General features: G+C 42.4%; 1 protein-coding gene and 1 pseudogene across 1 annotated transcript in view; one reads left to right on the top strand and one right to left on the bottom strand.

Moving 5' to 3' along the window:
• The window catches only part of Timm23-ps3 (translocase of inner mitochondrial membrane 23, pseudogene 3), a 31,620-nt pseudogene extending 22,565 nt beyond the window's left edge, over positions 1-9,055 (top strand).
• Positions 1-15,499, bottom strand: part of Trpm3 (transient receptor potential cation channel, subfamily M, member 3) — an 884,432-nt gene that overhangs the window by 579,702 nt on the left and 289,231 nt on the right. The gene's annotated exons all lie outside the window — the stretch shown is intronic.

Genomic DNA, 15,499 nt, shown 5'->3' with positions numbered 1-15,499 from the left:
TCTTTCTCTGATTCCTTCAATAGGGGACCTATTCTCAGTTCAGTGGTTTGCTGCTGGCATTCGCCTCTATATTTGCTGTATTCTGGCTGTGTCTCTCAGGAGCGATCTACATCCGGCTCCTGTCGGTCTGCACTTCTTTGCTTCATCCATCTTGTCTAATTGGGTGGCTGTATATGTATGGGCCACATGTGGGGCAGGCTCTGAATGGGTGTTCCTTCAGTCTCTGTTTTAATCTTTGCCTCTCCCTTCCCTGCCAAGGGTATTCTTTTTCCTCATTTAAAGAAGGAGTGAAGCATTCACATTTTGATCATCCGTCTTGAGTTTCGTTTGTTCTAGGGATCTAGGGTAATTCAAGCATTTGGGCTAATAGCCACTTATCAATGAGTGCATACCATGTATGTCTTTCTGTGATTGGGTTAGCTCACTCAGGATGATATTTTCCAGTTCCAACCATTTGCCTACGAATTTCATAAACTCGTTGTTTTTGATAGCTGAGTAATATTCCATTGTGTAGATGTACCACATTTTCTGTATCCATTCCTCTGTTGAAGGGCATCTGGGTTCTTTCCATTTTCTGGCTATTATAAATAAGGCTGCGATGAACATAGTGGAGCACGTGTCTCTTTTATATGTTGAGGCATCTTTTGGGTATATGCCCAAGAGAGGTATAGCTGGATCCTCAGGCAGTTCAATGTCCAATTTTCTGAGGAACCTCCAGACTGATTTCCAGAATGGTTTTACCAGTCTGCAATCCCACCAACAATGGAGGAGTGTTCCTCTTTCTCCACATCCTCGCCAGCATCTGCTGTCACCTGAGTTTTTGATCTTAGCCAATCGCACTGGTGTGAGGTGAAATCTCAGGGTTGTTTTGATTTGCATTTCCCTTATGACTAAAGATGTTGAACATTTCTTTAGGTGTTTCTCAGCCATTCGGCATTCCTCAGCTGTGAATTCTTTGTTTAGCTCTGAACCCCATTTTTTAATAGGGTTATTTGTTTCCCTGCGGTCTAACTTCTTGAGTTCTTTGTATATTTTGGAAATAAGGCCTCTATCTGTTGTAGGATTGGTAAAGATCTTTTCCCAATCTGTTGGTTGCCGTTTTGTCCTAACCACAGTGTCCTTTGCCTTACAGAAGCTTTGCAGTTTTATGAGATCCCATTTGTCGATTCTTGATCTTAGAGCATAAGCCATTGGTGTTTTGTTCAGGAAATTTTTTCCAGTGCCCATGTGTTCCAGATGCTTCCCTAGTTTTTCTTCTATTAGTTTGAGTGTGTCTGGTTTGATGTGGAGGTCCTTGATCCACTTGGACTTAAGCTTTGTACAGGGTGATAAGGATGGATCGATCTGCATTCTTCTACATGTTGCCCTCCAGTTGAACCAGCACCATTTGCTGAAAATGCTATCTTTTTTCCATTGGATGGTTTTGGCTCCTTTGTCAAAAATCAAGTGACCATAGGTGTGTGGGTTCATTTCTGGGTCTTCAATTCTATTCCATTGGTCTATCTGTCTGTCTCTGTACCAATACCATGCAGTTTTTATCACTATTGCTCTGTCATACTGCTTGAGTTCAGGGATAGTGATTCCCCCTGAAGTCCTTTTATTGTTGAGGATAGCTTTAGCTATCCTGGGTTTTTTGTTATTCCAGATGAATTTGCAAATTGTTCTGTCTAACTCTTTGAAGAATTGGATTGGTATTTTGATGGGGATTGCATTGAATCTGTAGATTGCTTTTGGTAAAATGGCCATTTTTACCATATTAATCCTGCCAATCCATGAGCATGGGAGATCTTTCCATCTTCTGAGGTCTTCTTCAATTTCTTTCCTCAGTGTCTTGAAGTTCTTATTGTACAGATCTTTTACTTGCTTGGTTAAAGTCACACCGAGGTACTTTATATTATTTGGGTCTATTATGAAGGGTGTCGTTTCCCTAATTTCTCTCTCGGCTTGTTTCTCTTTTGTATAGAGGAAGGCAACTGATTTATTTGAGTTAATTTTATACCCAGCCACTTTGCTGAAGTTGTTTATCAGCTTTAGTAGTTCTCTGGTGGAACTTTTGGGATCACTTAAATATACTATCATGTCATCTGCAAATAGTGATATTTTGACCTCTTCTTTTCCGATCTGTATCCCCTTGATCTCCTTTTGTTGTCTGATTGCTCTGGCTAGAACTTCAAGAACTATATTGAATAAGTAGGGAGAGAGTGGGCAGCCTTGTCTAGTCCCTGATTTTAGTGGGATTGCTTCAAGTTTCTCTCCATTTAGTTTAATGTTAGCAACTGGTTTGCTGTATATGGCTTTTACTATGTTTGGGTATGGGCCTTGAATTCCTATTCTTTCCAGGACTTTTATCATGAAGGGGTGGTGAATTTTGTCAAATGCTTTCTCAGCATCTAATGAAATGATCATGTGGTTCTGTTCTTTCAGTTTGTTTATATAATGGATCACGTTGATGGTTTTCCGTATATTAAACCATCCCTGCATGCCTGGGATGAAGCCTACTTGATCATGGTGGATGATTGTTTTGATGTGCTCTTGAATTCGGTTTGCCAGAATTTTATTGAGTATTTTTGCGTCGATATTCATAAGGGAAATTGGTCTGAAGTTCTCTTTCTTTGTTGTGTCTTTGTGTGGTTTAGGTATAAGAGTAATTGTGGCTTCGTAGAAGGAATTCGGTAGGGCTCCATCTGTTTCAATTTTGTGGAATAGTTTGGATAATATTGGTATGAGGTCTTCTATGAAGGTTTGATAGAATTCTGCACTAAACCCGTCTGGACCTGGGCTCTTTTTGGTTGGGAGACCTTTAATGACTGCTTCTATTTCCTTAGGAGTTATGGGGTTGTTTAACTGGTTTATCTGTTCCTGATTTAACTTCGATACCTGGTATCTGTCTAGGAAATTGTCCATTTCCTGAAGATTTTCAAATTTTGTTGAATATAGGTTTTTATAGTAAGATCTGATGATTTTTTGAATTTCCTCCGAATCTGTAGTTATGTCTCCCTTTTCATTTCTGATTTTGTTAATTTGGACACACTCTCTGTGTCCTCTCGTTAGTCTGGCTAAGGGTTTATCTATCTTGTTGATTTTCTCAAAGAACCAACTTTTGGTTCTGTTGATTCTTTCTATGGTCCTTTTTGTTTCTACTTGGTTGATTTCAGCTCTGAGTTTGATTATTTCCTGCCTTCTACTCCTCCTGGGTGTATTTGCTTCTTTTTGTTCTAGAGCTTTTAGGTGTGCTGTCAAGCTGCTGACATATGCTCTTTCCTGTTTCTTTCTGCAGGCACTCAGCGCTATGAGTTTTCCTCTTAGCACAGCTTTCATTGTGTCCCATAAGTTTGAGTATGTTGTATCTTCATTTTCATTAAATTCTAAAAAGTTTTTAATTTCTTTCTTTATTTCTTCCTTGACCAGGTTATCATTGAGTAGAGCATTGTTCAATTTCCACGTATATGTGGGCATTCTTCCCTTATTGTTATTGAAGACCAGTTTTAGGCCGTGGTGGTCCGATAGCACGCATGGGATTATTTCTATCTTTCTGTACCTGTTGAGGCCCGTTTTTTGACCAATTATATGGTCAATTTTGGAGAAAGTACCATGAGGAGCTGAGAAGAAGGTATATCCTTTTGCTTTAGGATAGAATGTTCTATAAATATCCGTTAAGTCCATTTGACTCATGACTTCTCTTAGTCTGTCGACATCACTGTTTAATTTCTGTTTCCATGATCTGTCCATTGATGAGAGTGGGGTGTTGAAATCTCCCACTATTATTGTGTGAGGTGCAATGTGTGTTTTGAGCTTTAGTAAGGTTTCTTTTACGTATGTAGGTGCCCTTGTATTTGGGGCATAGATATTTAGGATTGAGAGTTCATCTTGGTTGATTTTTCCTTTGATGAATATGAAGTGTCCTTCCTTATCTTTTTTGATGACTTTTAGTTGGAAATTGATTTTATTTGATATTAGAATGGCTACTCCAGCTTGCTTCTTCTGACCATTTGCTTGGAAAGTTGTTTTCCAGCCTTTCACTCTGAGGTAGTGTCTGTCTTTGTCTCTGAGGTGTGTTTCCTGTAGGCAGCAGAATGCAGGGTCCTCGTTGCGTATCCAGTTTGTTAATCTATGTCTTTTTATTGGGGAGTTGAGGCCATTGATATTGAGAGATATTAAGGAATAGTGATTATTGCTTCCCGTTATATTCATATTTGATGTGAGGTTATGTTTGTGTGCTTTCATTCTCTTTGTTTTGTTGCCAAGACGATTAGTTTCTTGCTTCTTCTAGGGTATAGCTTGCCTCCTTATGTTGGGCTTTACCATTTATTATCCTTTGTAGTGCTGGATTTGTAGAAAGATATTGTGTAAATTTGGTTTTGTCATGGAATATCTTGGTTTCTCCATCAATGTTAATTGAGAGTTTTGCTGGATACAGTAATCTGGGCTGGCATTTGTGTTCTCTTAGGGTCTGTATAACATCAGTCCAGGATCTTCTGGCCTTCATAGTTTCTGGCGAGAAGTCTGGTGTGATTCTGATAGGTCTCCCTTTATATGTTACTTGACCTTTTTCCCTTACTGCTTTTAATATTCTTTCTTTATTTTGTGCGTTTGGTGTTTTGACAATTATGTGACGGGAGGTGTTTCTTTTCTGGTCCAATCTATTTGGAGTTCTGTAGGCTTCCTGTATGTCTATGGGTATCTCTTTTTTTAGGTTAGGGAAGTTTTCTTCTATGATTTTGTTGAAGATATTTACTGGTCCTTTGAGCTGGGAGTCTTCACTCTCTTCTATACCTATTATCCTTAGGTTTGATCTTCTCATTGAGTCCTGGATTTCCTGTATGTTTTGGACCAGTAGCTTTTTCCGCTTTACATTATCTTTGACAGTTGAGTCAATGATTTCTATGGAATCTTCTGCTCCTGAGATTCTCTCTTCCATCTCTTGTATTCTGTTGGTGAAGCTTGTATCTACAGCTCCTTGTCTCTTCTTTTGGTTTTCTATATCCAGGGTTGTTTCCATGTGTTCTTTCTTGATTGCTTCTATTTCCATTTTTAATTCCTTCAACTGTTTGATTGTGTTTTCCTGGAATTCTTTCAGGGATTTTTGCGATTCCTCTCTGTAGGCTTTTACTTGTTTATTAATGTTTTCCTGTGCTTCCCTAAGTGTGTTCAGGTCTTTCCTGAAGTCCTCCAGCATCATGATCAAATATGATTTTGAAACTAGATCTTGCTTTTCTGGTGTGTTTGGATATTCCATGTTTGTTTTGGTGGGAGAATTGGGCTCCGATGATGGCATGTAGTCTTGGTTTCTGTTGCTTGGGTTCCTGCGCTTGCCTCTCGCCATCAGATTATCTCTAGTGTTACTTTGTTCTGCTATTTCTGACAGTGGCTAGACTGTCCTATAAGCCTGTGTGTCAGGAGTGCTGTAGACCTGTTTTCCTCTCTTTCAGTCAGTTATGGGGACAGAGTGTTCTGCTTTCGGGCGTGTAGTTTTTCCTCTCTACAGGTCTTCAGCTGTTCCTGTGGGCCTGTGTCTTGAGTTCACCAGGCAGCTTTCTTGCAGCAGAAAATTTGGTCTTACCTGTGGTCCCGAGGCTCAGGTTTGCTCGTGGGGTGCTGTCCAGGGGCTCTCTGCAGCTGCAGCAACCAGGAAGACCTGTGCCGCCCCTTCCGGGAGCTTCAGTGCACCAGGGTTCCAGATGGTCTTTGGCTTTTTCCTCTGGCGTCCGAGATGTGTGTGCAGGGAGCAGTCTCTTCTGGTTTCCCAGGCTTGTCTGCCTCTCTGAAGGTTTAGCTCTCCCTCCCACGGGATTTGGGTGCAGAGAACTGTTTATCCGGTCTGTTTCCTTCAGGGTCCGGCGGGGTCCTGCCGCTCCTGGGCCCTCCCCCACGGGAGCCCAGAGGCCTTATACAGTTTCCTCTTGGGCCAGGGATGTGGGCAGGGGTGAGCAGTGTTGGTGGTCTCTTCCGCTCTGCAGCCTCAGGAGTGCCCACCTGACCAGGCGGTTGGGTCTCTCTCTCACCGGGTCTGGGAGCAGAGAGCTGCTGCGGGCCAGGATCCGCGGGTGTGGGACTTCCGGTAAACACAGAACGTGCCCGGTTCTAGAGAAATTCTGCTTCCGTGTGTCCCAAGCTCACCAGGCAGCTTTCTTGCAGCAGAAAATTTGGTCTTACCTGTGGTCCCGAGGCTCAAGTTCGCTCGTGGGGTGCTGCCCAGGGGCTCTCTGCAGCGGCAGCAACCAGGAAGACCTGTGCCGCCCCTTCCGGGAGCTTCAGTGCACCAGGGTTCCAGATGGTCTTTGGCTTTTTCCTCTGGCGTCCGAGATGTGTGTGCAGGGAGCAGTCTCTTCTGGTTTCCCAGGCTTGTCTGCCTCTCTGAAGGTTTAGCTCTCCCTCCCACGGGATTTGGGTGCAGAGAACTGTTTATCCGGTCTGTTTCCTTCAGGGTCCGGCGGTGTCTCTGGCAGGGGTCCTGCCGCTCCTGGGCCCTCCCCCACGGGAGCCCAGAGGCCTTATACAGTTTCCTCTTGGGCCAGGGATGTGGGCAGGGGTGAGCAGTGTTGGTGGTCTCTTCCGCTCTGCAGCCTCAGGAGTGCCCACCTGACCAGGCGGTTGGGTCTCTCTCTCACCGGGTCTGGGAGCAGAGAGCTGCTGCGGGCCGGGATCCGCGGGTGTGGGACTTCCCGAGTATTTCTTATATACATTTCGAGTGTTGTTCCCTTTCCCAGTTTCCGGGCAAACATCCCCCTCCCCCCTCCCCTTCTTTATGGATGTTCCCCTCCCCCCCTTGCCGCCCTCCCCCCAACAATCTAGTTCACTGGGGGTTCAGTCTTAGCAGGACCCAGGGCTTCCCCTTCCACTGGTGCTCTTACTAGGATATTCATTGCTACCTGTGAGGTCAGAGTCCAGGGTCAGTCCATGTATAGTCTTTAGGTAGTGGCTTAGTCCCTGGAAGCTCTGGTTGCTTGGTATTGTTGTACATATGGGGTCTTGAGCCCCTTCAAGCTCTTCCAGTTCTTTCTCTGATTCCTTCAACGGGGGTCCTATTCTCAATTCAGTGGTTTGCTGCTGGCATACGCCTCTGTGTTTGCTGTATTCTGGCTGTGTCTCTCAGGAGAGATCTACATCCGGCTCCTGTCGGCCTGCACTTCTTAGCTTCATCCATCTTGTCTAATTGGATGACTGTATATGCATGGGCCACATGTGGGGCAGGCTCTGAATGGGTGTTCCTTCAGTCTCTGTTTTAATCTTTGCCTCTCTATTCCCTGCCAAGGGTATTCTTGTTCCCCTTTTAAAGAAGGAGTGAAGCATTCACATTTTGATCATCTGTCTTGAGTTTCATTTGTTCTAGGCATCTAGGGTAATTCAAGCATTTGGGCTAATAGCCACTTATCAATGAGTACATACCATGTGTGTTTTTCTGTGATTGGGTTAGCTCACTCAGGATGATATTTTCCAGTTCCAACCATTTGCCTACGAATTTCATAAAGTCATTGTTTTTGATAGCTGAGTAATATTCCATTGTGTAGATGTACCACATTTTCTGTATCCATTCCTCTGTTGAAGGGCATCTGGGTTCTTTCCAGCTTCTGGCTATAATAAATAAGGCTGCGATGAACATAGTAGAGGGCTCAGCAGTTTTACTACTAGAAATTTATTCTGCTGTGTGCTTACCATAAGTCAAACAGCACATTCACGGTGGCATTCTTTGAATTATTATCTGTGACATTAGAAATGTACAAAACATCTGTAGGATGTTAAGTCCTTTCTGTAAATCCTAATGAAGTAGGATGGCCCAGAGAGGAGTGAGGGGATTCTGTGTATATGAATTCAGATTGGGCTACGCATGAAGAAAACATGAGCATTTGGTGATTTTATTTTGTCAAAGGCATTTGCTGGGCTCTTCTTTGAAGTATCTGTGATTTTTCACCACCCCCATCAACAAGTGAACAACGCACAGTACAAAAAGCATACAATGCGCGGGTCTTCCCGCTGTTGCTGTCAAGCGCACGACCCTGACCCGGGCCTGAGGTGGTGGTGGGAAGCCCACCGCTGTTTGCTGCGACCTCACGGAGGGTGGCAGAGGAAGTAGCAACAATTCCACGGGCAGGTTAGCTGGCTTTTTCCGAGCGAGCATGAGGAGCAGGTTACTCGAACACTGATTTGGCCAGCGTCCCGCTGACTGGTATGAACCCCCTGTCTCCTTATTTAAACGTGGATCCACGCTATCTCGTTCAGGATACAGATGAATTTATTTTGCCAACTGGAGCTAGTAACCCTGAGGCAGATTTGAACTAGCTTTCTTCACCATTGGAGGATGTTACATGACAGGGGCTGCATTCGGGGCAATGAACGGTCTTCGTTTAGGATTGAAGGGAACCCAGAGAGAGCATGGCCTGGTCCAAACCAAGAAATGTACAGATTTTGAATATGTTGACTAGGCAAGGGGCACTTTGGCCTAATACTCTAGGTTCCCTGGCTTTGCTCTATAGTGCTTTCGGCGTTACCATTGAGAAAACACGGGGTTCAGAAGATGACCTCAACCCAGTAGCAGCTGGAACCATGACGGGAATGTTGTATAAATGTACAGGTGGCCTTGGAGGAACATCATGCGGCGGCCTGGCAGGACTGACACTCACCAGTCTCTATGCACTGTCTAACAAGTGGGAGCACTTGAAAGGGTCCCTGCTCCAACAGTCACTCTGAAGATGTTTGCCACCTCAGGAATGGGGGACACTTCATAGTCATCCAGATCAATTAATAAGTCAGTCTGGAGTTGCTTTCTCTCTTGCACCTACAATTACTTTGAACAGAGGAGACTCTGATTTGCTGGGACAAAGATCATGAATGCTTAGCCTGGTCTGCACTGCTTGCCCTCGGTGAGCGGAAGCCAAACCCTTTGGTGACTCACTGAGAATGTGTTCTCTTCTCCTTTGAAGATGATCTCGCACCTCCTACCCCAAACTGGAAAACCACTTACTCTCCAAGTTTGTTACCATGTTAATTCATTTAAAAATCTAAAATTTAATATTGCCCTGTTTTCCAAATAAAGGGTGAAAATACAAAAAAAAAAAAAGCATACAACGCACCTGCGTTTCCTCCTCAGAATACACAGAACCACAGCTTGTTTTTCCATAACTCTATGTCATAGCTGCTTCCATGATAATGAGGGCTTTAAAAATCCAGGAATGTGTCATAAATAAATGGAGGTACATGTCACAAATAAAACTGTGAACTTCTTGTTGGTTAGAATTTTATCACCTCCAACTTACTCTGAAATAAACTATAAGGGGAACGGGTTCGAGATTTACTGCTTAAAAACCAATTCTCTATGGAAGTTATATGCCATGGGTCCTCAAAAAGGGCACAGAATATCACCTCTTAAAATGCAATGACCTGAAAAGCTTCTGCAGAATTATTACCTGAGAGTAAATCAGTCACTAAAATGCTTCCAACCCAAAGAAATCTTAAGGAGTACAAGTTTGGATTTAAAAGCTCTATACTTCACTTGACTGGATCATTAGCGTTCAGTGAAAAATAACTTAAGTATGTGAGAATTTTATTATTTTATTTATGAATTTCATCCTGTTAACATTTCAAAACACTGACATACAGAGAAGAGATCCAGTGGGAGACAAGTAAACGCAGTTTGACCTCATAATTGATCTACTCTGTACAATGGGGCTAGTTTTATCACTGCCTAAGAAGTTTGAGCCACCAGGGGCACTGAAGAGGTGCTTAGCCTGCTGTATTAGTTCTTCCCCTCCCAGCATCGGTGAGGGTTAACTTATGAATGACTCTGGACATTCATCTTTACATGCGGTCAGGCACCTCCACTCAATACCCAGCCAACGCTTGACTGAAGGATACCCAGCTTGACTGAAGGATATAGCAACTGTGGGTTTACTTGGCTGAAAGTCTTAACAGGCAAGATGGCTGATGAACTAATAAATAAGGTCCACCCAATGCTCAGCTCACAGAACTAAGATGAAACCCCAGTGGCCAACAGCTGTAAAGGATGCAGACAGAGTAGCCTCCACACGCAAATTCACTTACTCTCTAACGCTCTGTGAGCTGGCATTGCCAGTGAACTGTGATAAGCACAGCCCAGTGGGCCCGGGGAAATCAATGCCATGAGAACATCTTGGTAATGCCCATGCCTAGGTATTAGGAACAGTGTTTGACACATGGAATGTCCCATCTTACTTATTCTTTCCTGCTAACTGTGTGCTAACAGTTGAACCAATTCTGCCAGTAAGAGCCACATTTGTTTTAAGGGCAACATTAGAATGTTATTTTAGAAATGTATATACATTCATAATGCTAATGGCTTGGCTTGGCGCCACACCCCTGCTCACTCCACCCCAACTTCTATCTCTGAAGAATTCTATGGCTAAGCTACAGTAGAGTCAGGAAAACCTTGTCTCTTGATCTAAGTGTCTGACTCCTTGCCACAGAGTGAGAGGTGCACCTTTAAAAACCTTCCTTGGAAATCTGTACTCTAAAAGCCGATTTCCAGTGGGGAATTCAATTCTCTATCTGTATGCAGCCAACCTGTATGGTTGAGCCTTTATTTTCCCCTACTACATAGCAAGCTGGCTTGGCAATGGATAGTGCAATTTATGGCATTGTTTTTGGAAATCTCTTAAGCGTTTTAATATTTGAAGTGTCTACAGTCACCCTGAAGCTAAGCTCTTGTTCAAACACCAGAGGAAGAATTTTTTTTTTCTCCCTTGGTCCTGTGAATGACGTTTTCAGGAGTTGCTGTGGCTTTAAGTTCAAGAGTCACACAGTGAAAATGCAGCTCGGGCTGCAAATAAAGGAATTCATTTGGATTTATGCAGAACAATTTTAGTTTTAAATCATTCCTTCAAATAACCACTCATGCTTTATATCCATCCCTGACCTTGTCACATTTTTCCACTTACAACATCTACACCCACTTATTTATTATACTTAAAGTAAGGATTTGTAAAGACAACAAAAAGACACCTCTAGAACAATCAGGAGAGCCATGCATGGATGGGGGAGGGGGGGGCAATACCTAGAACTGTACTGAAAATCCCAGTTTGAGTCAAAGGTCTAGACCCAGTTTTCCTTTCTGGTTCAGCCTCCTCCTATTTCAAATGAAATGGCCTCACTGACCTGCAACACTTTTCCACTTAAAGACAACTTGGCTCTTGCTATTTTGCAGGTTAGCAAACTTCACCTGGCAGCAGATCAAAACACATATCAGTGGAAGAAAATCCAAGCGGCCTCCCCCTTCAGCAGAATTAAACTGAAGAAACGTCCCATCTTTCTTTCAATAACTACAGATACTGAAAAAAATCTCCTTCTTATTCTAGGACTCTGTTCCAGGCTTCAATATTGTTTTTAAATCTGACATTCTGAATAGTTAGATGAAAGCCAAGGGCTCCTCTTATAAAATATTTTAATCACCTCTGACCGTCCAACTTCCTATCTCTACAAAAGCAATTTTTATGGCCAAATTGATTTTATCCAAATAACAGAAGGCCAAGGACAGCTGTTTGCAGAGCTGTTAGAACAAAATCCTGGCATGAAGGAAGAGAACGTCGGTCAAAACCTAAAAGCATTTTAAGCAAGTTGAAAAGACTCTGAGATCAAGTAGAGCTTGGGTTCGACTTTTACTTGACAGTCAAATATATGCAAATGGTTGTTTTACAATTACTGCCCAGTCAAGTATATTAAAAATTCAAGTAAGGGAAATGCCTGGAGTCTTTCCTGTGAGCATCCATGCCCTACAAGACAAAGCTTATTCTAAAATGACCTCTGTACCAATTTTAGAGCATTTTAAAAATAACCACACCAGAATTACTTTGGTAGAACTTCCCCAGGGAGGACTGACGCCCAGTGTGTGTTGGAGGCTACCCCCTCTGAATGAGTCTGTTCTACTGATTCTACTGGGCACAGTGGATATTGGCTGAATTCACAGTGGCTCTGCTGGACTCAGAGTTTGAGAAAAGTGCAAAGTATGGGAGTTGAGAGTGAGTTCTGGAGTGAGGGTTCTGCTCTATTGGTTGCTAACTCATCAGCCATAAGCACATTCGGTGAGTTCTATAGACTTTCATGTCTTTATATAAAAAGTAGGAAAGGACCAGTAGCAACTTTTAGTTAATGGATACATAGGCTTATCACCGAATCAGGCACCTGACATCTGATCAGGAATTACCAGCCTGTTATGAATAGATGAGTGAAAAGCCAACCTTTCGTCTATAGAAAAAAAAATCAATCTAATATTTTGTTTTCTGTGTTTATCTGTGTCTCTGTCTCTTTGTTTCTCTCTGTCTCTCTATCTCTGTGTCTCTGTGCCTCTCCCCACCCCCACCTCTCTCTCTCTCTCTCTCTCTCTCTCTCTCTCTCTGTCTGTCTGTCTGTCTCTCTCTCTCTCTCTCTCTCTGTGTGTGTGTGTGTGTGTGTGTGTGTGTGTGTGTGTATGTATGTATGTGTGTGGGTACACTCTGGTAACTGAGCATTTCCCTAGTCCCTCAGACTTTAATTATAACTTTTTAAGTAAGAATGTGTTGCTGCTAAACTGCAGTAAATGTAACTCCACATGGTGATTTTATCAAACACTTATGAACAAGAGAAAGCATGTTTGTATTCTCAGTGATTCACAACCGTACTTTGAAAAACTTGCTATAGGTATTCTTCAGGACTCCAAGAGAGTTGCAAACTTATTTTGACAATGAATCAGGAAGACATTTATTCCCTCAAAATCTTTCACATTCTGGTAGAAGAATGTTCAGCATCATTGTTTTAAAAGTATTTCAGAAAAGTAAGGCTCAAGAATTCAATGCAAGAACAGGCAGCCTCATGAGGACAACTCGTAAATGCCTTCAGCCTTCAGCATGGTCGTGGCAGCTTCTGTGGGAGTTGGGTATATGGACATCAAAACCCAGTATCATTGCCACAACATACATGTTATTGAATATTTAAACTCTCTCCACTTCAGCCTTCACCCCACAAGTATGGATGAGTTAGGCCTTGCTTCACTGTAATTGTCTGCACTGACACACCCTGACTTTACAAAATTCTCCCTTTATTTCCCAAACATTTGTAGGAAATGAGTAACAGCAGATTATCAACCAAAAAGCAGAACACCTACACGATCCCGCGGGAACATTTCGGTTTGCTGAGCTAACAAATGTTACAGTTTGAAGGCAAGGAATATTTTTACTAAATAAATACCAAAGTCTCACAACTTCCAAAGAATGAGAAGCAAATTACCACAAATGTGTCTATCCTGCTGTCCAAACCCCTCTAGATGTATGATTTTTATTTGGAAAATTCTAAGGGCTGTAGCTCTCACTTCGAAAGGATGATGGTTTCTAATACTTTTAATCCTGTAGCCACCTGAATATACACTTAGCATTGTTTCCCCAACTCCTGTCTCTTTCACAAGAGTAGAGGAGAATAAAGGAATGGAGCGCTAACTAATCTGATTAACAGTAACGATAATACCATTAATGTCCGCCACCCAGAGCTTTGTATTCTATATAGACATGTGTAGAGAACAAAAACCCTGATTAGGGTTCAGCTAGTCCGCTCACTAGCCACAAGTGCTATTCTAACTTAATGCTGCTTTTGTATATTCCAAGGAAATAAAGATTACAGTTTTCACTATTTGAGTGCAAGCAATCCTAAGAAACAACAATGCTAAGTAACCGCTGAGTAAGTGATATGCTCTTTTTAGTTCTTCTTTGGTAGGTATGAGGAACCAAATAATGTAGGAAGAGAAGACTCCGCAGAGCACACAGACAGATTGTTGAGCTGGAAATAATTGAAGTTGCAAGAAAGCTAAGAGGACTGATCGTCAAAAATGTCTGCATTTGACACTACAGAACTCTTGCCTGGGTGAAGTGAGGTTTAGTACAACTTAACACACAAGACTCGTAATGTTCTTTCCTTGTTGAAAACCTAATTATAACATCAAACAGTAAGATATTCCAAGCAATCTTAAAGTCATGACACATCTCTGACTATTAATTTAAGAGATAGAAATGTTTTCTTTAATGTAAAAATATTCAGCTGACAAATTCGGAAGTCTGAAATACAGTCCAAGACACACCCTTATTCAATTCTTTCCACAATGTAGACACAACTACCCTCATTTTATACACCATGACTAGCGGCTTCAAACTGAAAGTGATTTCACCAATGTTATGTCACTTGTAAGGGGCAAGGCTAGGATATAAATCTGGAATTTGAATTCCATACCACCTGAATTTGTCTAAGACATCTATCCAGCAAATCAAGGACCTCATACTTATCAAGCAGCTGACCCTTTGTCCCTTCCACTGGACTCTAGCTAAATACTTTCAAAGTACATTTAAAAAGTCAGAAGATTCAATTGAGTCCAAAAATCACATAACTGATGTTAGAGTTAAACACTGAATAAACAACATCACTTCAGCAGAATTCTTTAACCTCTGTTGGCTGAGAGTAGAAGTCTGAGATTCTCCTACAAAGTTAGAATAGAATTCTCTTTGGCAGAGTGTAATGATAAATGTTATATACACATCTGTTAGGCAAAGTTCGTGTAAATAGTTAAAATAATTTGTGAGCATGGCTGTTAAGATGCTTGCAGCAGGCTCCGCCCAACAGCTGATTCAGACAGATACAGACACACATGGAAGAATAGGAGGAAGGATTGCAGGCCCCGAAGGGGATAGGAACTCCTCAGGAAGACCAACAGAGTCAACTAACCTGGACCCTTGGGGCTCCCAGAGTCTGAACCATCAAACAAAGAACATACATGGGCTGGACTTAGGCCTTCTCACTCATATGTAGCAGATGTGCAGTTTGACCTTCATGTGGGTCCTCAACAACTGGGACAGAGGCTATTCTAAAAGCTGGGCTGTCCTGTATGGCCTCTGTGGGAAAGGAAGTACCTAGACTTGAAGAGACTTGAGGTGCTGGGGTTTCCCCCAACAGTCACAAAAGAAGAAGAGGAGGAAGAGGAAGAGGAGGAGGAGGAAGAGAAGGAAGAGGAAGAGGAGGAGGAAGAAGAGAAGGAGGAGGAAGAGAAAAAAGAGGAAGAGGAGGAGGAGGAGGAAGAAGACAAGGAAAGGATTGTGGGAGGTGATGACAGGAGGGAACAGTGAACAGGATCTAAACTGAATAAGAAAAAAATAAAACTAAAAAAAAAAAGATGCTTGCAACATCTGATTTTGAGGACTTATTGATGCAAATGACCCTTCCTAATGTGGGCAGGCATCCATCACCCAAATCATTTAGGGGCTAAACAGAATAAAATGTATGTGCTGACTAATTACGTGAACAAGGCACACTGATTGTGACCAAAGCAGTCATGATTACCAAACCTTAGTAGCAGACTGGGATCTACACTGTAGTCTCCCAGTCTCTGCCTTAATGATAGCAGATAGCAGGTCTTCTTTGCCTCTACAACTGTGTGCCAATACTTTGTATGTTTATACATATACAAATATATACATAAAGTGTGTGTGTGTGTGTGTGTGTGTCTGTGTGTGTGTGTGTG

The sequence above is a fragment of the Rattus norvegicus genome, chromosome 1 (assembly GCF_036323735.1).
Source record: "Rattus norvegicus strain BN/NHsdMcwi chromosome 1, GRCr8, whole genome shotgun sequence".
NCBI classification, from domain to species: Eukaryota; Metazoa; Chordata; class Mammalia; order Rodentia; family Muridae; genus Rattus; species Rattus norvegicus.
This window is presented reverse-complemented; position numbering and strand designations above follow the sequence as displayed.